The following is a 25,954-nucleotide window of genomic DNA, read 5'->3' on the forward strand; positions in this document are numbered from 1 at the left end:
ATTTCTATTTTCAATACTAGGATTGAACAAGTATGCTGCATAGAATTGTCCAAACCTGTAACTTCTTAACAAAGCCTGTGGGAGACACAACAACACAGAATTGAATTAAAGCAGCATTTAACTACATTTATTTTTTCTAGGGCTTATCCCAGTTTTTTAAGGCAGCACATTTTCTGTAATTAGTCTAAATATGTGCTTATGAAAATTTGTCAATTTTATCTACCCATCTCCTGAATCCAAGAGATAAATTCTTTAGCTAAGTTCAATCATATTTAAAAGAAAGTACACAGTTCAAATACTGGGAAAAAAAAAAAAGAAATGCAAAAAGTAATGTTTTTTCATGTTGATAGAATGTTTCCCAAAGGTGAATTGAACTTGAAAATATGCTTGTTCTCCCCTGAATGATCAAGAAAAATGGGTGAGTTCACAGCATGATATCTGGCAAAATATTTAGAATATTTAATAAGAGCATTCTTCATTACAGAAATATTACTGATTTGATCAATAGATCTTGATCTGTTATCCTCAAGCCCTGGGGAAAAGAGTTGAATTTGACACTTAACTACTCTTAAGGGTTCTTTGCATAATGGAAATTTTGGATAATGTTCATAGGAGATGCTGTATTATTCATATTAATAATGATTATTGACAATAAGAAATTGCCAAAACTAGTTAAAGGAATGGCAAAACCTGTCAAACTTTCTGTTGACATTTCTGTTTCGGTTCCTTGTTTAGTGTATGCAACAGTAATTTTACTGGTTGGGTCCAAATGTCAAAGATCATAAGCTTAAGAAAACTGAATTGTATGTCACAATTTCAGTTTAAAAATAAGAAGCTCTTAATTTTATCTCATGGGTTTTTTCTTTGAAAATTTCCAGTTTATAAAAAATGGCCTGTTTCTATTTCACGACAAGTTAACCTCTCTTGTGTTTTCTCTGATTTTATTCAACATGCCATAGCATGCTGCAGGGTGTCTGACACTTCTTCGCATATGTACAGATAAACTGTAGGCAGCAGAACATCAACTTAAGGTAATTGAAATCAGAAAGTCTTATATCTTCATTTTTTTGGTTCAAATTAGTCAATGAAGTGTGCAATGAGCAGGGTGTAAATAACGGCAGAATTAGAAGCCCTTAGTCTCTAATTATATTAGGTGAAGTTGTATATGAATAAAACATAAGAGAATGTTGACATAATTTGTTGTAGACATTAATTGCTCTCTCAACTGGATGTTCAATGCTGCAATTTTTGAGGGGTTAATTAATTAAAGTGAGCAAGATTATACTGCTCAGATGCTACTGAATTTAGATTACTCAATGAGCAATTTGATCTTATCCAATGATGCTATTGCAAGTCCTGTGCCGGAACTGGAAAATAATCTTCAGTCAAGTAATTAATTTCTCACAACTTTCAAAGAATAAAGCATTTACAAACTGTATTTAATAGACAAGGTTAAACATGAACTTATGCCAGAGGTTGCAGGAAGAGTATCAGTCAGAACTGTAAGATTTCAAAACATTTGATATTTTTCAGCACCTAGTTCCTTTACAGATCTACCATCAGCATGCAGTGCTGCAAAAGCTTGAAATCATCCTGTTTAATTTGGTTGTGTTTGGATTTTTTTTTTTTTGTTAGTGTTGTCTGGGTGTTGGGTTATTTTGGTTTGGCTTGGTTTTCTTGTTTTGTTGTTTTTTGGTTTTTTTTTTTTTTTTTTTTTTTAATTTTATGACAGTAAATTCCTATTCCTGCCATTGAATTTAAACTTCAGTGTGGTCTGTTTTTGTGTAACTATGGGGATGCCCATCAAGAACACTTATTTCTATGTTGCAGGTCACAGAGCATTGCTATACTTTCCTTTACTGTCCAACTTCTCCTTTTCTGTCACTGAGACTACCTCCTAACAACACATGCCCAGCATGATTTGGAAATCTTTTGGTAGGACTTAACTGCTAAAGGCTAAGAAGATATAACTGTAGCTGAAAAATTGAAATATGAATTAAACCCCACAGCTTTAGATTGAAATATTTTAAATCTGACTAAGAAAAGTTAAATTCCTCAAGCTATATTTAGGCACATACACAGAAATGTCTTTTGTTCCCATAAATAAATTCAGCTATAAATTCTTTCAAAAGTTAAGCTACGCAAATCTGGAAAGAAGTACTTTCCTAAAAGAAAGCTCCTTAATGTGTATTGAGAGATCATACAGACTTAGCATTAAAGACAATATTTTTCTTTTTGATTTACATTTCCTTCTAGCTACGCTTTTTCATATCATCAGTCTATACAACAGCACTCCTTCATGCAGAGGTATTAGTTTCAGCCACAGAAAAATATGTAAAGAAAGAAATGTCCAACTATTTTAAAATTTGGTAATTTTCTGAATTAGTAAATAAAAATAATATTAATATGAATAAAGATTTTCAGACAGACAGTTTATTCAGACAAAATGGACTCAAGGGTCAGTATTTTTTTTTTGTAAAAAAATTTTAAAAATATTTTGAATAAAAATTTCTAGTTAATTATTAGTAATTATTCCTAGTTAAAACTTCTGAAAACAGTGTGGAGTAAAGTAGGGCTTTTAAGACATAAAGTCTGAGGGAAAGATACTTTTACGAGAGCTGTCTAGAACTTTATGTTGTCTCTGTCTAGAATACAGGATGATTTTCCTCTTAAAATATATTATGTTTAAGAAGATTTAGTATTTAGGATGGCAGAAATGGTCCTACATATAGTTTAAAAATTAAGCAATGTTTTGATGGCTTATTATTATAATTTTATTTTATTTTACTTTTTATATTCACAGTCTGGACTTGTAAACAGAAGAGAAGAGAAGAAATCTGCCTTTAATTGCTAGCAAAGCAGCTAAACATTTCCTAATTTTATTTGGAAGTCTCAAAGTCAGATGCATGCTTAGTCTCCTTGAAGTGACATTGATGAGCTTAAACTATTGAAGCTAAATAAAACCCTTTGGAGTTTAACTTTTCCGTAACATAAAAAATCCACTCTGCAGCACATATCCTTCACTTTACCTAGTTGAGCAGTAGTGAATCAAAATTAATTGTCTTTGAAATGCATACGCTTTACATCTTGAAAGCTAATCATTATCACTAGAAAAAATGTCTGCTATATAATGAATAAATTCAAGATGGAATGAAAGAGTCTTTCTTTCTCATATTCTCTGATCATAATTTGTTATGCGAACATTAATCTGTGAAGAGACAGAAATCTTAGCCAAATAATGGAGAATTAGCTTGACTCAGTTACTAACTTGCTATGTCACCTTGATAAAGTTGGAGAAACACATTATATACCTATTCTGCTGAAAAAAATACAACGGAAGAAAAGTTACTGACAAACTCTGTGTTTTCTTCCAATCTTCTCTTCTAAAACCACAAAAGTGCCTTTTTGATAAAAGACATCTTTAAGACAACCTTGAAATGCTGTAGATATCTTCACTCTAGTTTAATAAGCTAGTTTATGTCCATGTTCTTCTGCAGCAGTGGGGATGCATCTGCCTGAGTTAGTGTTCCAACCTCCCTGCTCCCATATAAAGGACAGACACCACTGCCCACATGCAGCAAGGAACAGGGACTCAAAACTGAGACAAGCCCTTATTTTATGTGCCATGTTTTTGTGGAAGAGATTGCAATCTAAATATAATAGAAAGGCTGTCCTTTTAACTTTAGCTCCCTTTCCTGTATGAACAACACGGGACTCAGACTGTTAAATATCAATATGCAGGTCTTGAGAGGCTCACTGGAAGTGCATATTTTTAATCTTTGACAGTTGTTTAAACACACTAATCTTTGTTATTGTCTGCTTCCAAGTTTTACCTGGATGCCACAAGAGAGGCAGAGTTGGTGAACAGTTTGCAAAGTCACGATCCAAAAGCTCCCGACTATGGTAGAAATCTGACACCAAAACAAAAAATCTGCACTGGAGCAGAAACCATAGCAGTGAAGCTCTGCTTCAGCACACCCTGGGACTGCCAAGACCTTGCTCCAGGAAAAGTCCTGCAACTTGGTCAGCCAAAGGCGTATGACAACCTGGCCTTATGAATGGCAGTGATAGCCTGCTGGCAGCTTCAAGGACTCCACAGCTGTCCAGGAAACAGCCTTTAAGTAATCCATTATGTGTTTGCAGAATGCCTGAAGTTTAGATGTTCTCTGGTTTACAGCACATGACTCACAAACTGTAGGGCTGCCATCGTGGTGGGAATGTTGCAGTTCTGTGCTCGTGAGGGAAGGCTGCATGCACAGCAACTCAGGTGTGAGTACACAACTCACGTGGCAGGGCACGGGCTAAGCAGAGCATGATTTAAGTTGATATGAAAAAAAGTACTGGAAGATAATACCAATATTATATCTGTGGTTACATATTAATGGAGAGTTTCTGGTGAGTGAGCACAATAGAGAGTGACTGCAGCTCTGGTGCTTGGGGCAGCAGTCTGGGGAATGCTGACATGCACACTCACACACAGAAGGACCTACCACTGAAGGAATCACTGACACCCTGTACGTCAGTGTTAGAGCATCTAGGGTACAACAGTGTGGTTAGCCCTAATCTCAGAACACTGCTGTTGTGACAACATATGAAAAAAAATCTCAAGCTGACATGCACTGAAGAGCCAGAGACTGCTTTGTATTCATTGCTGAAGTATGATAGTGTTCAACAAAATAATAATATTCTGTATCTTCAGCCTGCAAAGTACAACAGGAAAATCCTATTGTGAGTGCCACAGAGAAATTAAGACCAAGGTATGTGGAAACACAGGAGGAGACAGATTACAGGCAGATAATACTGTACAAGTAACTAATGGGTTTTCTATTATTATAATACAGCAACTTCAGCAAAAGAATAATTAGAGATAGATAAGCCCAAGGAAGCCTGTGGAGCAAATAAATTGAAGCTTTAAACAAATATTTCACTACGAGTGTCAGTATTTATTCAGAAGCCAACAGGAAAAGAAATCAGCAGTTTCCTGAAGTGAGGCATTTTAAGGCTCAGTGAATATTCATACTATTTTACAAAATCTATAAATAAAGCCAGCTTTGTTAAAACAGGGATTTCCCCCACTACGTTCCTTTAGGCAATTATTTCTTTTAAGCCAATTCTTTTGTGAGCATATTATAATTTAAAAAGTCCATAGATGAGTTATTAACTCTTAGTTTTCTGTCTTTTACTGATTTTTGGTTGGTTTATTTGTTTCACTAGTGTTCTTATTGTTCTATGTATTGTTGACGTGCTTACTTTATTGAAATGCTAAGAAATCCTTCCTTTAGCTGCAGTTTCTCTTTCTCCAAGGTTCAGATATTAAACTGAATAAATAATTAAACAAATTTATATCCCTTTTTATGCAGCCAGTGTATGTGTATGGCAGGTCAGCAGGAACTTGGTGATATCAGCCCCAAAAAAGATGTCCTTAAGAACTGTTAAAATAGAAGACTGTTTTCCAAAAGGGCCAGGGCTTTGTTGCTTATACTGAATAGGACTTTATTCCATGAGTCATTCTAATTAATAAGGCTCACACAATGATAATAGTCAGCATGACTAACTGGATCAAAATGTGGCCTAAATTTGGAGTCTTTACTGTGAAACTCAAAGATAACTAAATGATTATTGTTAAAAATGCCTGATTGTCTTTACCAGTTTCATGTCATGGCAAGTTCAAATTGTCTTACTCTGGGAATTTATTTCGGTTAGCAACTCAATGCAGTAGCAATTACTATGTGTTTTTGTATGCTATTCTATCTGTTATACAAAAAGATGTTAGATTATTTTACGATAACTTAGATTTTGCAACTGTTATTTTGTGAAACAGTTTTTTAAACTAAAACTAGTAGTCATGGCTTCATTTTTCATTTCACATTATTCTTCATCTTTAGGGGAGAGGGCTTTTAAGAAATGCTAGAATTGCTAGTAGACCCTCCAGAATCCTTCCTTCTTTTCCAGACATGGCTTCAATTAAAAAAGAAATTGTCCATTCAATTATGTTCGTTCAAGTGTGTGTGCACACAAGAAGCACACAGAGGTGTACTATAGGCGTATTAAAGGAAAGGAAATCTGCAGTAGCAGACTATGGACCAACAGGCAAGCTGTGAGGCAAGAAAACCAGCCTGGATGAATGGTGAACTTTAGTTGGAACTCGGGGAAAAAAACTTTGGAAGAAGGGGCATGCACCTCAGGAAGAGTATAAGAATGTTACTAGGTCAGGTGAAGAGAAAATAAGAAAGGTGAAAGCTCAGCTAAAACTCGATCTGGCAAACTCTGCAAATGATATTAAAAAGTGGTTTTATAAATACATTAATAGCGAAAGAAGGAATAAAGAAAGCCTTCATCCTTCATTGGATGTGGAGAGGAACATTGTCAGCTGGGATGAGGAAAAGGCTGAGGTACTTAATGTCACTTTTGCCTCAGTCTTTAACTGGAAGACCAATTATCCTCAGGGCAACTAACCACTGAGCACCACTGAGCCGGGAGACAGGAATGGGGAGCAGCCAGGACGAAGTAGTTACTGATATTCTAGCCCACTTATGAGAAGTATCTGAGGCAGCTGGGGTTGTGTAGTCTGGAGAAAAGAGGCTGGGGTGACCTTATCATTACCCTAAATGAGTTTGTAGAGACATGGGGATCAGCCTCATTTCCCATATATAATCAGTGAGAAGGCAAAAGGAAATGGCCTCAACCTGTGCCCAGGGAGGTTTGGGTTGAACATCAGGAAAATTTTCTTTGTTGAAAGGGCTGTCAAGCATTGGAATGGGCTGCCCAGGGAAACGGCTGAGTCACCATCTCAGGAAGTGCTCAGGAAATGACTGGATGTGGTACTTAGTGCTATGGTTTAGTTGACATGGTGGCATTTGATTAAAGGTTGGACTTAGTGATCTTGGAAGTCTTTTTCAATCTTAATGATTCTGTGTTTCCATGGTTCCATTACATATTTATGTATATCAAATGAATAGCACACCCAATTAATCTATCAGTGTATGTAAATCATGATCTTTTGGATTATAGCTCTCAGGGAGTGAGGTTTTAGTCAGGCAAAGTGTGCCATTGCAACTCAGGCAATTTAAGAGGCTACGATTCCATTTCCATCTACAAGGGTTTAACATTGACTCCCTTTCAGAGGTTACCTTCCCCTCAGCTATTCTGGGATAACTGTCCATGTAATTATGCCATAAATCCAGCTCCATCAAAGTAATATGGCTTAGGAAGCCCTACTAATAAAACTGTGTAAGGTATTGTGATTACTTGGACAGAACTAGGCCAGGTGCTACTTGTGCAGGGTTTTTTGCAGATCTGAGGCCTGAGTAATCTTGGACAGGCAACAAGAAATTCTTTGCCCTAACTCAAATATAATCAGAAGAATTTTTGATGTTGGCTTTACTTTTTCTTTCTTTCTTTTTTGAAATTTTAAAACTGCAAATACAGTACTTAATTCACAAAGCTGTTAAGGCTTAACCAGCGTCAAAAAAATTCATGCCAAATATCTGAGTCAGAGTAACAAGGGCCTGCTCTTGTAGAAGCACAGTAACCAACCCTAGGGCTTCAGGACAGTTAATTATATGTGGTTTGTGAGAACAACATCAAGGTGTCAGGGCATTGTACAGCCCAGATGGGATATGGCAAATCTGAAATTAAAGACATTTTAGCTATCATTACTGTTAAAAAACAAGCCATAAGCTCAGGGACCTTGCCATTATACTACTTGTAGCCTGACTTCTCAGGAAAGTTGGGCTCACACAATCATACTTGTGATCAATATCTGTACTAATATAGATCTTTTTTTTCTCCCTTAACTTTAAGATATCATGACCAATATCAGTCAGGAGTAGAGATCTCTGAGGCAGTTAAATATTTCATGGAAAGAACTAGCCAGGCAAATGAATGGAATGTTATGCATCTATGACTGAGACACTTCTCAGTTCACCAAGCCTGAGAAATTATCATGGCACTACCAAATTTACTGAACTAATCAGAAGGGCAACTAATTATCAAGAGATGAACTCAAGACAACAAGAAAACCAGAAGTATACGCTATTTGGCACCAGGTATTTCATACCTCAGCAATGAGTTGCAAATCGTCCAGCTGCACAAAAATGTTCAGTGGGATATGCAAGACCACTTACCCCACTTCATTGTTTCTTCTTTTAGTTTCGATACCAGAAACACCAGCATTGGGTGTGAGATCCAAAAGGGCCTTCTTAGTGGCATTATAGCTTAAGATATACTATATCGTGTTTTTGGTGTATTCTCCAGCCATGTATACATTGATCTTCTGCTCTGCTCCACAAATGTGTGGTGTATCACTCTTCTGCTCTCCTTTGCAAAACCACTGAAGCTTTTGATGAAGAGGCACTGGGAGCCTTATCTGCACTTCTGAGGGGAAGGACTGGTGTAGACATATTGAATGTCTGTAGCAGCCTTCTCATGAAGGCCTCTTCATTTCACCAGGCTGGAGTGACTTCTGAAAGTTAAAAAGTAGATGATGATTCAGAGGAGCAGCAACCTGCAATTGATCTGCAAGAGTTGAAGCAGCCAGCGGCATTGCTAGAAGTCAAGGCAAGGCATGGGGAGACCTGACTGGAGACCTAGAGTTTTTCCTCCAGAAAATTGTCCTGTGATTCTTTTCTTTTAAGAAAATTGTCCTGTGATTCTTTTCTTTTCATTTTATAAATGAAATCTGAAAAGACACAAATAATAGTGCAGCTGTTTTTAGGTGAGACTACATCTCTAAATATTAGTTTTTAGGAGACGTGCAGGGAAATTAATATCTTTCTTTAAATCTTTTGCCTAATTTCACTACTTTGCAGAATTTATTCATGCAAAATAATAATATTTATTTGCTTCTCTAGCAAGCAATTTCCTTCTCTGTTTCAGCAAACCATTATTTTTGTTTCAGTAACAATTGTAATAGGCTTCTAAACAGTTGAGACATGTGCTATTGGGTAGATGTCCAAATTAATCTGTAAACTTTCTTATCTCTCTTTTCCTTTCAATCATTATGCCGTGTCACTTTTACACACCTTGATAGCACAAAGTATTAACACAGCCTATTTTTATTAAGAGTTGTGGAAAATTGTGTGGGATTTCTTTGGCAAAAATGCCTAGTCCAAATGGGGATGCCCTGATGGAATGAGTTGAAAAATTTCAGGAAGTGACAAATGAAACTTGTCACAATGCCCAAGAATTGGCACTTGTTAACAGTGAAAGAACATTATGTCTATCACTGCATTCAACAACAAGGTTTAAAAATGAATAGATTAATCATTGCTCATTTTAAAGGATTATTAAGGGTTTAATGAAATTGTCGGAACAGTGGGATACTCAGACTAGCACAGCCAATGATATTTTACACTCTGTATTAAAGGAATTGTTATAAATGGTATTTAAAGGTGATTTTGGCTAGAGACAATTATTGGCACAGTTGTTTTTGCTTTTCTAATTGATCATATCATACAGCTTCTTGCTTTGGATGAATTCATCTGAGGGCTTCTTCAAGGGTAGCAGGATGCCTCATGCTTCAGCATGCTGACTTCTGCACATTAAACACATGAAATCCTGCTCAGTCAGGAACAAACAGTAAAAACACCAATTTGGTGTAAAAGGATGTTTTCATCTGTTACACTTAATATGTTCCTCTGCACACCTTGTGGAGCAGTCTGAAAAGATCGCTGTGGGAAGGGCAATACATTTTAAAATGTAACTGCCTAAATTTTTCACTTCTATGCCTGAAATTGTCAGGTAAATTTAATTTTTTTTCCATTAAGATTTTTGCTTTGTCTGACATCTATGCATAGGGAAATGTAAGTGGAAAAGTGTATAAAGTGTATTTAGGAAGTTTTTGTGGAGGAGTTCCCTGTTGAGCTGCATTCATCAGCTGTTGGGAGGAAAGAGTTAAAAGGGCAAGAATGATGATGAGGATGGTAGATTCACTCAAGTGACCATGCAGCTGGGAATGTCAAGGCCTGGAGATTAGCAGTGTGGGAAACCCCCTATATTACGCGTATTGATGTTTATCCTCTGTTTTGAGAAGCAGAATTTCTGTATAGAGCTAGCATAGGTGTTTTTAGACTCTTGGAGTCACTCTCCTGGGCATGCTTGAGCTTCCTGATTTGGGACAGAGAAGATCAAAGCTCAGAGATTATAAAAAAGCACAGGGAGATCACAGCATGGTGGAAAACTACAAAATGTGCTACTTAGTATTCATATACAAATTGCATTAGCACTTTCCCAAATGGCATATTATTATTTAGAACATGCTGCAGTCAGACATAACAACTGTAGGGAAGAGACAGAGTCACTGACAGGTACATGAAGAAAAATATTTTTGGCAGACTTTATCAAGTCTGTGTTACAGCCTCACAGCAGCAGATGAGATCACAATGTGCTAATGTCTGCACAGCCGATGATTTCCCATCTCACTTCCCTCCTCCCAGCACCTGACCTACTTTACATCACTTTACCCCGATGGGCTGTAAGAAGCACTTGAAAGCCTTCAAACCATGGAGATCTTGTAATGCTCCAGATACAAATCCTCAGTTATTACTATCCATCATTTATGTGCTAGAAATATCCCAGTGGCCGTTTACAGGCATAAATTATCAATCTGTGTCAGGCAACTGCTTTAGTACCAAAAGCACTGTACTGCTAAGGGAGTTACAGCTGTCCTGAACTATTAGTTGGAGATAAGAGTTTCAACAAATACTTCAAGAAACTCTCTCCCTCTCTCTGGTTAGTATTCTCTGGGCTACTACTGCCCTCTAATAGAACATAAGAGATATTTTTATTGTGCAGAGAAAGGCTATAGGGTTCCTCACATAAAATATCTGTATTTCTAAAAAAAGAAATGTAGAAATGAACCACACTGTTCTTAAACAACTAATTTTAAAATATCAAAGATTTAATTTGGCCAAATGAATATTTGCATAGCCTTTCTCTCTTATTAATATAGAATAAGTGCCCCAAAATAGAAAATTTAAACCAATATAAAAAAAATTGAGGACTGAGAAAATCTTTGGAAAATTATGTGTGCCTTTTAGGAATCTGAGTGTGGCAGATGATATGAATACATAATTATAAACAACTATCATTACAAAAATGTTGTGAAATGGTTAAAATATTGCACACAGGATACATTTAGAAAAAAAAAACAAATTAAAACCCCATCAAATGAATAGTTATTAGCTGCATTATGTTCCCTCCACTGCTTTACCCACAGGCATTGTACCATTATTGCAGTTATTGTATATCACAAATTACAGACCATCTCCAATATTTGCTACCATAGAATTACAGCCTCAGGGAGTGCCAAGTTTTCTGCCATCAGCATTCAGGACACTACCTTTGCAAGGATAACAAGAGAAATCAAAGCAGGCAATCAACAATGTGGAAAAACTGCAGAGAATTATAGCATATAATATTCTACTTCCAAGCTATTATAAAATCCAAGCCTGTACTTACATGCTGTGCAGCCTCAGGTTCCTAAGAACGCAGAGCCTGCAGCAGGGCAGCGCACCTGAGGGCGCACACACAGGTGCACCTGGGCTCGCTTGGCATTCCAGAGCTGCATGGCCAAGAAGGACAGTCATCAGTCTGGAGCTGGAAATCTTTACTTCAGATACCAACCAAATTATACTCTTTTTTTCTTTGTTGGAGTGGCTGAAATGTGGCCAGCAGCTTTTAAGAGTTTTTACGAGACTGAAGTGAGATGGAACTTAGTCTTTTGAGGTGCCTTAGAAACTCAGGACAGTAACTTGCTCTAACTAAGTCTGGCTTTTCAGTGCTGTTGGTATGGAAAATACTTCCTGCATTTCTTTGCATGTACTGAATTTTGTGAAAAAGGGTGAAGACTTCCAAAAACATGCAGATTCAGGCCAATGGCTGTGTGGAAGAATGAAGTCCACAGTCCTATGTATGAATTTCTGAACACACAAATGAGTCCCAGTAGGAGAGAAGGGAAGGGAAACTTTGGCTATTAAACAGAAAACTATTTTGGCTTACCTGTTAAAAACTTGGGGAAGGCTGGAGGAAAAGGGTTATATTGCCTAATGCCTTTATGCATCAGAATTTATTATTTCATCCAGCAGAGGTCATTTGAGAGTGCATCTAGAGAGGGAAGCAGATTACTACTTTGATGCAGAGTGTGTTTTCCTGTGAAGGAAAAGATCAGAAGTCCAGGAAGTAAGGATAGAGTGAGAAGTAAGGTACTATGCAGAGATAGGTACACAGCACTAGAAACCTGTTCCAGAGTTTGGATTAACCTTTGGTTTTGTCCTTCGCTGTTTTGTGTGTGGCAGATTTCATTAAAAAATTATATTCTATGTTTCTATACTTCAAGTCAATAAACAAGTCTCTATTTTCTTGGTGTGTTCAGTCTAAAAATTGTTGTGAGAGACAGAGTGGATTTTTGCCTCCCCCAGAAATGATGAGAATAATTTATTTCTAATTTTTGCTATTACTGTCTCAGGCTATGCTATTAAGAAATAGCTATTCTGGATAGTGGAATGAAAACAAGAAATTTTTCCTCCCTGATGGTAATGGTGGCTATTAAACCTAAAACCCCAGAGCAATGTAAAGGTCTAGCATGATAATGTAATATGATCACTTTGTCTCTCCAAATGACTTAGGACTGACATTTATGTTTTCAAACAAGCCCTGATTTTTTTTCAATATCTTCCACATTACTATGCTTTGGACAACTGCATACCTTGCTCTCCAAGCCTCTGACTTGTAATTTATATGTCCTTACTACCCATGAGTGGGAGTCAAGCGCCTTAAGTTAGGCGCAGGTGTCTACTCATGAGTGACTAAGTGTTACACAGATTTATCTTGTATCAGTCCACTCCTCCCTTTATTCCCAAAGCTCACTTAATGTTTAAATGCATCTGTAAAATCACAGTGCAAGATTTTATATACTGCTTATGGAGAGGTCTTGGCTTCTGAAGTGCAGATATACAGGAGTACTGATCACCTGTAAGCTATCGATTAAAGCTCTTCAAAAGGAACCTAGTGATTTGAATTTCTGACATTTATGGTTCACACTCGACAAAGAGGGTTTTAACATTAACAGGTAACTGCACCTTTATGAAATTTCTGATGTATAACAGTATTTTGAGCAATTTGTCAGGCTTCACAAGGAATAATACTTTTGCTGGAGTTTTGCCTCTTTCTTAAATTTTCACAAAAAGCCCAATGAACTCCTGTCTGATGAAAGTGAAAAGCTAAACCAGCCATTTTATTTCCTACATTACAACTAATTTAGAATCAGTAGGCTCAGGTACTTATTTCATATGACACAAAATTAATGTTCATTAACAAAATACTAGGAACAGAGAATGCACTTTGGCTTCTGAAGCCAACGGCACTTTTCCCATAAATTCCTAAGCAGCACAATTTTTATTGATACTCCTGTGAATGTTGAATGCCCCCCTCAACATCATGACACAGTTTCAGAGCATTTTACAGCATGGGATGTTGGGCAGAGGTCCACCTATATGGCCCATTTGTTCCTGCAAGACTGAATGACTTGACAGGAGGAAAGACTGAACTGTCTTTGACTGGCAAATTAATGTGCTTTCCTCCAGGATATGGTGCCCCTGACTGAGATTATCTGAAATGCTGGCAATTCCAACTAATTTCTTGAGCAGAACTTCTCTTCAGATTTCAGTCTGTGATTAGCAACTTTTGTGCCATGTTCCTTCCTTTCTGAAGGCAATTTTGGTGAATTTTGGATCTCCTTGTTGTAAATCAAAGTTGTTTAAAAAATTTCTCCCTAGGAAGCAAAAGCTGAAGTAGCAAAGCTCCAAAATTACCTTACATCAAAGGAGTAAGGCACTCAATCACAGTATTAAGCAAGGTGAGAAAACCTTTCTGAAGCAGAAGAGCAGAAGGATTTTGAGATTCTTAAGCTCATCTTTATGGAGTTTAATAATCTTATGGTGAGTAAAAATCCAGACATCATCAGCTATTTACTCTTATACTACATTTTCTATGGAGATGTAGTACTGGCCTCAAGGAAGCAGTAAACCCTGCATTTGCAGTGTTTGCATAGAAATACTATGAACTTTTGTTCTTCAGTCCTAACATTTAGAGCATCAGGATACCATTCTTGATCAGTGGAATCAAGCAACAGGAAGACATAATGACTTTCTACTCCAGAATTGGCAATAAGACTGAGAATCACGGAAAGGAGTTTTCTACTCCTGGTGTTCATGCACTGAATAATGGTGGTTGCAATCCAAACCTAACTATTTATTGTATAGTACTTTTAACACCTTAATGTTGAAAAAATGTATCAGTCCAGAGGAGTTTATTCTTTTTTTACTTAAAAGAAAGCAAAAAAAATCCCTTTGTCTCTGTCTTTTTTAAAGTCTTTTTGTTTGTCTTTTATCCAAATCTTTCACTATTTGAAACTTGGCAGGTAGTAAAACAAGGCTACTTTAAATAAAAAGTGAATTTCTTATGTATGTATAAAAATTTATGGCATTTTTAAAATGGCCTGGTATGCAACTAGAAACTATTTTTAACATTCTGTTGGACCTGGGCAACAATTCAGCAATAAAAAAACATAGTAGCCAAATTTACTTAAGTCATCCATTTTATCACTCATCTTTTAGAGAAAAAAAAGAAACAGACAAACCAAAACCATTAATAAGAGCAATAGTTTATTAGAACCAGAAAACATTATTGTTACAAATAGAGAAAATTGCATACTAACTTGTATAGCATTGCATCACTCAGGTATAATAAAATTGATGAGTCCATATAATAAAATTTATGGAACTGAGGTGAATTCCATTTATTTGAATATGCTCAGTTATGTTTTTGTTTATTCCCATAGCAGATGTTTAATTTACAAACCAGGCAATTATTACAGCTCTTCCAAACAAATAAGAACAGATTACTCAAACGTTCACATCAGTTTTTATGTTTATCATTAGTTTTATGATGCATCATGAATATTCAGTGTTAAGAAAAAACTCTCATTATGATACCTAGAATACCTTAAAATTATGGTTTTCATCTCCAAATGGTGTCTCATCCTGTTTGAAAACACTGCTAATGTGTATTACTATGAGCTGAGCTTAAATGCTAATAGGGATTGCTCAAATATCTTCCTGATGCTTTCAAATAGATTAGCTTTGCATTCACAATAGTATGGATGTAGCCAACTATGTTATATATTTTTTTTCATAAATAAAGGAATTTCAATTTGTATTTCAGAGAGAATTCGGGAGGCTGAAGTGTTCTAGTTTTTTTAACAAGACAAAGCAAACCAACCAAAAACCCTCAAACTACTCTTTTTCTTACAAAACAAATAGCTACCTAGATATTTGCCTTGAATTTTCAGGTAAAGTCAGTCAGTACCATCCAGCTGGCCTTTGGCTTACAGCATGTTTTCTGGAATATCTCCCATGGTAGAAGGAAATCATTCTATCAGGAGAGATGCCATGTTACATTCTTAATGCACATTATAAATGCACACTGGCTATTACTTAGCTGTTTGAGTTGTTTGGTTTTGTTTTGTTTTGCTTTGTTTTGGCTAAACTGACTGGGTTTTCATAAATAAAAGCAGAGTGTCTGTCTGTCATGGAAGGTGTGCATCACATATGCACGTGGGTATGAGACAAGTCTGAGAAAAAAGTATCTCCCTTCTTATTTTCTTCAAATGAATTGCAATCTGCTGAGTTTTATGTTAGAAGAAAAGGAAATGAGCCTCAGTTTCTTCCCCAAATTCATTTAATGCCTAACTCACTTCAATTTGCCAAGATTGTTACTCTTTTCATTACATGACAAGCTAAGAGAAAGTTTCAGGGTTAGATAAATTTATTCAGATAAACTTTTGTGGAATAATCTCAGTAAGAACATACTATCTAGTGCAAGATGGATGAAGTGCTAAAGATTCCACTGGAAAACAAGTATCTTTTGTTAAAAGTGCTCGTTATTGCAAAAAGTTTGTCTTTACCCACTTGACAAAAATACTGGACAAAATCAAAATAAATCAAAATAGCACCTGCCACCTGTTCCTTTTGTACAGCAAAAATTTAATTAGAAACTTCAGCTGTAAAACTTCTCTCAGATAAACTTGTGATGCATTGTTTTATAGGGTTCAGATCTGTATGAATGTGAAAATTATAATTTTGGGTATTTTATCTCCCAGGTTCTAAGAAGAAATTCTAATACCCCTGCCACTTCAAAAAATATAAATAAAATGGTGCTTTCTGCATCAGAAATATTGGAACAGGCTGCCCAAGCAAGTGGTTGGTACCTGCCTGGAGATATTTAAAAGACATGTAGATGTGGGACTTAGAGACATAGTTTTGTGGTGGTCTTGGCAGTGCTGGGTAAATGGTTGGACCTTGAAGGTCTTAAATGTCTTTTCCAACCTAAATGATTTCCTAAGCTTATGATTTATGCAATGCACCTTGAGCATTACTGCACCACACAGTGTTCATATATTGTTCCTGAGCAAATATAGTTGGTTGAAAAGATTTCGTTATTTGAACTAAAACCTGAGAACTTCAGGACAAAAACCTCCTGCCAGTTCACACTGAAACTCTCGTCCATCCTCTTCCAAAACTTCTAACAAATATTGACTCCCAGTTTCACAGAGAATTTCATAGCAAGAAAGGTATCTCATTAAAAAAATATCATGATGTTGGGCTGCAGATCTGGAACATCAGACCATGTTGTGCAAATAACTATAATATCAAAAAGGAGGAACTGTGTTGGTAAGCTAGTGCACATAATTATTGGATTTCCACTGGAACAATGCAAACTGTTCTAATGAGAAACAGCTCATTGCCAATGTGATTTCAGTAAGTAGTACAGAACATTTACATTAGAGAGCATGCTTTTTTGAGACTAAATACATATTATACTGTATGGGGAAAAATATGCAGGGATACTGGCAGATGTGAACATGTACAGATTTGCATAAGAACACAGACAAAAACTACAGCACAAATAATGCCAAGTCACTGTCTGAGGATGAACTGAGAAGGATAAGCATTAAGCAGCAACTTTGCTCCACAACTCTTTGCTAATTATTCTAATACTCCAATCACTCCCCTAGTTTCACCCTGTTTCCATGGTATCTGAACCTCTGAACACTATAAAAATGATCAATTACTTAGGATGTCTTAATGAAGAAAATGCAGAGGTTGCAATGGTAAGCACTGCAGTCAAGAAATTAACAGCCAAGGTTGCTTGCACAGTTTTAACTCTTGCCCTTTATGAATATATATTATAGCCCTTTACCTGCAGATTGCTTCTTCAAGTATTTCACATGTTCTTTCAAGTTATACATTTTAGTCTTCTGATAACAGGCCATCCATTGAACAAACTATTTTTATTTAGTGTTTAAGCAACATAACTCTGACAGGAATGCATTATTTTAACCTTTCAGTGGTTTTTTCTGGAACAAATACCATTAGCAACGTAACGCTAACTGTTAAGACTTTTCTTTCAGCTAGTTTGTTGCTTTTTCTGTGATTTGCTCTCAGTTTTCTTCCTCTTAAGACTTGATATATTTCCATTAAAGCACTGGTCTGGGTTATAGTCACACTTTTTTAAACCTATTTATTCACAAAACGTCTATTTAAAATACAAGCAGTGAATTTAGCCATGTGATTCTGTCAATGTTATGGTCAGAGGTAATGCCACCTCTTTCTTCCTACATGATATCCATCTGCTTACACACCCAAGGAACATGCTATACCTTGCAGCATGTCATTGCCAGAGAGTGAATAGGTTACCCTCCTGCTGCAAATACACTGTACAGAGAGTGATGTATCAGCAAAGAAAAGAGAAAGAAAGAGAAAAACCACAAAAACCCATTCTGATCAGTATAGAGGTTTTGTGTGTTCTCTTCAAAGGAAGGATTCTGATGTAATTTCATGTATACCGAGTTTTATCCCAGATGACTCAAATTGGTGAAAGATTTTTTAATTGAATAGGTCAGCTGTACGGTTAATTCTTTGGGGAAAGACTGAAGTCTGTAAAATCCATAGGAAAAAGATAATTTTCATTAAAAGAGCTTAATGAGCTGTGCATCCTCAGATTTTAAAAGCTTTTTGATTTGTACCCTGGTTCTAGTTAGTCCCCTCCACAACCAGGGGGTTGATATTGCAGCAATAGCACTTGTTATTCTCTGGCTGCCATGCTGTGCAAGACTCATCAGGGACAGGATGGACACACAAAGCCAGTTTCTAGGTAGTGAGAGTCAGTGTAGTGCCTTAAAGTATGAGGAGCTGTAATGAGTGCCATCAGCTCTTCCATAATCTCTGTTTTTCCTTCTGCAGGTTAGAAAAATTATCTCATTGCTGTAGTGCTCGCTAGAAGAGTTTTGCAGTGATATTGTTGCTGTGGCTGGCTTTATACTGGTTAATGTGTTAACTTTGCCTGGAGATCTAAATATATATCATGGCACTTAAAACCAGAACTGTTCAAACTCTGACCAACGTAAAGGAATTTCATTACAGTGCTGCTCAAGAGATGCTGGAACTGAGGAAGCTCTTTGAAAATGCTGAAAAAATTCTTAAGCAATGACACAGGCTCCCCCTTTCACACAAAATGAACTTTGGAGAAGCTGTGTTTCATCTTCCCCATTAAAATATGTGAACAATCATAAAGACAACAGAGAAAAAAAGCAAGCAGCCCTTTCTATGGCTCTATGTAGCGAGCTCTCTGACAAGCTGACCCCGAGCAGCTGCCAGGTATCCAGCCTGGCTGCCACCCCATCCACCTGCTCTCTGCTCTGTACCAGGCTCCTGCTGGCTGGTTCACAAAGAAGCTTCCAGGTGTTTGCTGCCTGCTGGCCCGGCCACATGTTGGCTGCCAGTTACAGGCTCCTGCTGCCCTGTTCACCTGCTGGCATCATGCTGCTTTCCTGATGCCCTCAATCCCCTGCTGAGTGCCAGTTGGTATTCTTTCACTGTCTTCACTTTTTTATACATTCCCTTTCTAAATGCATGACTGCATTTTCATATATCTGTAACACACACACACACACACACAGACACACAACACACTGGCATCTTCTCTGCCCCTCAGCCTGCTTTTTTCCCTGCCCATGAATCTGCTTGAATAAGCTGGTGTGGAGCAGCAGGTTCCATTTAACATCCCAGCTGCACGCTGACATTATCACAGGTGTCAGTTTGTAAGCACATCTACAGTAATTGTTGCTGAGACGGCAGGTTTTGCTGTGAGATTCAGCAAGCCCCATGATTTCTCTCCACACGGGAGCTTCAGAAGCAATGCTTACAGCCCTTGCAGTTTTTTGATTCTGTGTAGAATCCAAAATGCACCTCTGGGACTTTTCCACTCTTCGGAGTGGGGATTTCTCCTATTAACATAACTATTTAGAAAGGAAATTAAAGCAAACTAGAACAGATTTCACTAACAGTCATTGCCTTTTTTCTTGTTTTTGTTGTTTTGCTGACAAAACGAAAAGCAAAATGAAACACATAAAACATAACTCACCATTTTCCACAACCAATCAAGTCCAATAGCCTTTATCTTACTCGGAAGAAGCTAAATCCTGCTGTGAAAATAGGAATAGCCTTACACTTCTACAGCTAGGAACACAGTTGTTTATGGAACAATAAAGTGAAAAGGAGCAAGATACTGTTGCTATAAGGTATAGGGCTTGAACACAACTATTAACATTAGATTGACTGTGCTCCCTTTACATGAAATCTATGTTCAATTCTTCTTTGAGGGAGCAATAACTAGTTAAACAGTCTTTAAGGATGCAACGAACAGGCCACACGGTTAACATGAAACATACTGTAATACTTGTGTTTTGAATGATAACTTCCAAAGGCAGATATTCCGTGGAAATCTCTGGGACTCTTTGCAGGGTGAAACTCTACTGAACATGACAGAGCGAGTCCAAATTAAAAAGCTAGATATAGGAGGGTGTTTAACACTAGGCTGCAGTATGTATTACATTGAGGGCTGTTTGAAAATATGATTGATTTCAGATACAAAGCTTAAGCTGCACATTGGGAGATTAGTATTTTGGCTAGCTGGCCATTACTGTAATTTCTGATAAGAACTTAGCTTAATTAACTTAGGAGATTTCTAGTGTATCTACAGCCACAGGAACAAAAAGTTTTAAAGGGCACCATGAGAATAAATATTTATAAATTGTAGACCAGATTTTTATAAAGCTTTATCATATTTGTTGGTTGAGTTGGGGTTTTTTTCAGGGGTGAGGGGGGTGTTTAGTGGGTTTTGGTCTTGTCTTTGACCAGTTGAATGAGCAGGTTCACAGACATTAAATTTATTTGACATCAAGTAGAGTTGCTCATATGCTGTATGTTCCTGCGAAGCCTGGAGAAAAATATATCCACCTTGCCTTGTCATATGGACACAGACATCATAGCCTTGATCATGCAGTTAAGTTGTAAGGGTCAAATTTATAATGAGTCAATATATCAGGTACTTTTGCACAGAGAAATATCACCATGTGCAAAGAGTCCTTGGAAGACTGTTTTCCACGTTAGATCAGAAAAGGAAGGACAAGTTTGCAAGGAGCATCAAGTCCATGTGCTGAGCCATGCAGTCAAATCTTGTTTGCTCTTCATCCTTGCAAGTGTAGTGACTTTATGGCTGTGGACTTAGAATGTACTTTTGTGGATGTACATAGGACCACTTAAGCCCTGTTAGCATAAGAATGGGAAGCTCTGTAACCTCTCTGAGATGGTGTTTGAACCTGACAGAATTGTTTAGAGGTGTTTACCAGCCAAACATCACCTAGAGTGCAGAAGCAGCTGCTTTAATCAGGTAGAGACAGATGACTGCTTTAATGATTATTTTAATGGCAACAGAAATTTGGGGAGGCTCACAGAACCTTTTATTTTATTCTCCATTGCTTTATTCCACATCCAGAGAAGTTTTTTGAAAGTACCAGTAAGAGAATGAAGCTAGTTTACCCTAGGTGTTGTGATGGAAATTAATGTTTTCTTAAACATGATCTCTGAAAATTACTTTCTATAAGACATCCCTGACTAAGCATTTTGTGAAAGTTCATTTAACCTTTACAAATAAATATTAGATAGCATTTTGGCAAAGTATAATAACACCTCTAACTGAAGCTGCTATTTGTCTCATTTAAGAAAACCAACAAAACAAAACCAGGAGATAAGAAAATTTCCTGAATAATTTACAAATCTTTAAACTATTATCATGTAAAATCCAAAAACTGCTAATGCCTGTTATGAAGCCCCAAATTCACACAAAAGTGTGGGTTTTTTCCAAAATAATGCATCTTATGAATCTATGAATAAATAAAAATGGAACAAGGAACAATCATAGAATTATGGAAGGGTTTGGGCTGGAAGGGACTTGTGAAAGTAATTTAGCCCAATGCCCACGCAATAAACAGGAACATCTTCAAATAGAACAGGTTGCTCAGAGACCTGCCCAACCTGACCTTGAATGTTTCCAGGGTTGGGGCACCCAGCATTTCTCTGGGCAGCTTGTGGCACTGTTTTACCTCACTGTAAGAGGTTTCCTCCTTACATCTAGTAGACATTACCTGTCTTCTTTTGGTATGAAGTAATTTCCCCTTGTCCTGCAAAAATAACCCCCAAACTTCTATTACTAGTATTATGTATAAAAAGACCTATTTTTCTGCATTTTTTTATTCAGAATTCAGCCCTTTGCAATTTGAATCTAAAATTTGCACAAACAGTGGCTGCTTGTATGTACTTGTCACTTCTCACTCATATTGACTGGTAGTAAGGAAAGATTAATGGTTGTTTAGAATGGATATCATTAATGACTACAATTTAATTTATGACTGGAAAATTGAAGGCAAAAACCTGAAACAGACCCTATGCAAATGGACTTTCAACGTGCATATGGCATGTACATATATGCATATGGTAAAGAGTAGGTAGCCTAATTTCACTTATGTTAAGGATGCCTATTGCATATGTTGGTGGCTCAGTGTACTACAGAAATGATACAGGAGATCCATAACTATTAGTGAATAATATCTGCTACTGCATCATGCTGCAGTATGTCCCACTGGCTCCACAGGCACAGAGGTATTACATCTAAAATGACTTGATGAGAACGAAAACAATTTCTCCAGCTGCCCCAACCTCTAACTACTAAAATACCTACTTGTATTATGTCTTACTATATTTTCAGTTTCCCTAAGATAAGAAGGCAATTTCACTTTTTATTATTTGGCAATTTCTAAAATGAGAAATAATAAAATGTGTTTTAAAAGATAAATATAGTTTCTTAGTGATTCAGAATTCACATCTCTTTCAATGTTCATATTTCCTGCTCATCTCTGTGAACCTTACAATAATCTCAACCACCTTACTCAGACCTCTGCTAGTTTTCCATTTGAAAAATCTTTAAATGTTGACTGTGTCACTCCTAATCCTCTAGATTACCTTTATACCATTCCTCTCCCAGTAGATTTTTCTTGTTAATGTATTGCAACAAGTTGGTTCAGCAGAGTTCCTTATGGCAGATTTAGGTTTTGTACATGAAAAACCCTTACTTTTCAGCACAGGATAACAGAGACACAGAAGAGTCTTTAGGAAAAGAGACAAAGGGAGAAAACAGCATTCAATATCCTACCAGCAGCAGTGAAGGAAGAAACTTATGTGTGTAAGTTTATACTTAATACTCAGTGGATCCTAATCAGGTGTTGTAGATATGTTGTGCTTGGCTTCTGGGCTTGTAATGAAAAGAGCTTTGTGCAGACAGAATTTAGATTAAAATCACCTTCTTTTTTTTTCCTGATAATATTCAGAGTTATCATTTCTGCAGAAAGGAAGCCTAAACTCAAGTTTGTAATAGAACCATAAAATATTGTATTTGATAAACAACGACTGTGATCTATTGAAATGTAACTTCAGAAAGTGGAGCATTTTCTTTGCCTGTCACACACAATGAAAGATGTGCTTTCCCTTGAATGCCCTTATTCTCTCACTCTCCTAGCCCTGGAGGTTCTGTTCTCCACTATCTGCAAATATGGAATGATGAGTGGAAGGTCAAAACTTGCATCTTTGGGAATATAAAGAAAGCGTCTTTTATCTGCAGGTTAACATTCAAACTGCCTGCATTGTTTTTTGGCATTTTAAAATGGGAACTTCATGGCATCCTGAGGGTTGCTTTAATGAATTTTTGTGGCACCGAGACCCTTCTATGCTTGAAGGCTTTTTCTTTTCTTGACTCCAGGGTACAAAGACACTTGCAAGGTTACACCAGGCTGTAATAACATGATGTCACCAGCTCTTATTAGAGAACAAGTTTTATGCTGGTGGAGGAAAGATCAGGGCAATTCCTGAGGAAAGAAGTGTCAGCTCTTCCCAGACTTCCTCTCCACAGCAGCTCCATCACATATCCTGCGCTAGACCCCTCCACTCCCCAGATGTCTCTGTGAAGTTCTAGCCCTTGGGATGTTTACAGGCACACAATTCATTTCTCCACCCAGAAAATAAATGGTCATGCTGCAGTGCTGCAAGTATGGAAATGCATCCCTTTACTGTGGGACAAGCCCACCTGGCACCAAGTTCTGCCTCATCATGACCTTCAGGGACTAAAAATAACAAGTGCTAAGAACATGCTGCTTCCTGGAAATTGCTTTTTATTTCAGAAATTGCAAGATGGAAGAAGGAGGCAAGTCAAGTTTTAAGTTGGATGGTTTGGTTGTCTTATTTACTTACACATTTATGAGGATCAAGCCATAACACCTGTATTTACCTGATTTCTAAAAATAGCTATACTCATTACACCCCTAATTTCCCTTTACTGCTCTTACTGTTTATCTGTAAATGTATCTACTCTTCTGGTTGCTGTTGAAACATAAAGAACATCATTCATTCTACAGTTAAAAACCTTCTTAAAGCTTTTACCTTAAATGTATCTAGTGTTGTCTATCTTTATTTGCCTTTGCACTACAGTTATCTGCTTGCTTAAGTACCACTCCTCCTTCAAGCATAATTTAAAAACAGCAGTTATAGCTCATTTAGGCCCCTTTCTAGGCTAGGTAGACCAATACATTTTAATCTCCTCACAAGACACAATCTGCTTATCCACAGGACTTTTTAACTGTTTACCTACTAGTTTTCACATCAAAGTAAATTTTTCTTGTTTCAAAATGCTTTCTGAATATGTCCATTCACAGAAACATGGAACAGCCCAAGTATGAAGGGATCTCAAGAGCTCCCTTTGTCCCATCTTTCACGGGAATAGGAGCCAGAAGAAGTCATCTAACACAGTGTCCAGTTGTATCTTGGAAGCCTCTAGTGGGTAGGGACACCACCATGTCCCTGAGTCGGCTTTTCAAATGAATTATTATTCTTGCTGTAAAAAAAATTCTTTGTTATAACTGAGTGAAACCTCTCCCAGTGGAACTTGTACCTTTTGCTTCTTGTCTTCTCCATGTGGCTCTTTGTGAAGAGAGAACCTCCATTCCCTTTGCAGCCATCTTTAAGTGTTGGAAAACTGATGCGCCCACCCCTACCAGGAACACAGACAAATGACCCTCAGAGGTAAGGAGCTGCTGGCCTGCTCTCATCAATCTCCATTTGCAGCCAAAGAAGGGAAAAAAATAGATTTATGAACAAGATCAATATTGAAAGAGCCTGTCTTTTTTGTCTTTTCCCTGGGCTCCTCTGGGGGTGGGACACTCAAGGCAGGTACTGGGGGTAAATCCTCCTGGCTACCTGGATGTAAATCAGGAGGAAGATGATGGATTTAAGGTAATCCAGCCTGATTTACACCCTGTGTCTGATCCCTGCAGGTCAGTGTGTGGCCCTGGGAAGGGTCTGTGATGATCCTTTTCTTCTCCAGGGAGGAAAGACCTAACTCCTTTAGCTGATACATTCAACTTAAAAGACAATACTTAGAATGTGTTCAGCTACCTATTTTTCTGCCTTCATGGCTAGCAAAACCCATCTATTGCTTTATTTCTTTCATTCTTTAAAGCAGATTTTGCATCACAGTTCCTGACTGCAAAGAGAGACTATACCAAATGCAAAAAGAAAAGAGAAATTTAAAGAAAATGTATACTTATTTGCAAGATTGACAAGTTCTGAAAAATTCCTGAAATAGACCCTGAATCTAAACTATAAAGGCTTACAGAGCTGCAAAGAATGTTCTGTTTTCCCCAAGAGGTTGCAAGAAATCAGTTTTTTGAGTATAAGAAGCATGTGCCTCACATATATGTGTGGAGAAATAAGAAATGTTTAAATTGAGCTGTTTCTTAATGCTGATTTCCCTTGATCATAAAAAATGCCACTTTTTTTTCCATCTAAACTTTCTACATCAAATTTTCAACCCAAAGATGTTATTTGAGTATGCAGAGATGTACCTACTGCTCTGATAGCTACTCTCAACATCTGGAATGTGGCCAGTACACAATTTCAATGAATTTGTTTATATTTACACTAATATACTGTCCAATATTTGCCACCTTTACTTTGGCTATAAAGACACCATTACAGGATTTGGAGGACATACTCTCTGATATTAAATAAAATAAAGAAAATTAATGTAACATTGAGTCTGAGTAATCAAGCATACACAAGCCTGGAGATTCAAAATATGATGGCATGCAGTGCTAACTCAATTTAAATGGCCCATCCTCTAATATTATGTCACGCATTATTCAAATTCATACTTAAAGGTGAAAACATTGTAAACCTATGTTTGTATAGGCTAAGGAGAGAGAGTAATTTTCCTTCACAGTCTAGAAGATATCTAAAAAGGCAGTGCTCGAATCCAAAAGGTTAAATTCAGACTAGGGGATGGATTTTAGAATCACTGAAGATATTATAGTTTATGACGCTAAGATGTCTGGATCATTCCTAGGAGATTTCTGTCCAAGCTGTCAGAGAGCTCTTATTTATAAAGCTACTATGCAAAATTTGAAAACAAAGAAAGAAAGTGTGGTATTTTAAATAACCTGAACTTTCCC

The sequence above is a fragment of the Melozone crissalis genome, unplaced genomic scaffold, assembly GCF_028551555.1.
Source record: "Melozone crissalis strain CALT ecotype California unplaced genomic scaffold, PUWL_Pcris_2 ptg000027l_1, whole genome shotgun sequence".
Classification (NCBI taxonomy): Eukaryota; Metazoa; Chordata; class Aves; order Passeriformes; family Passerellidae; genus Melozone; species Melozone crissalis.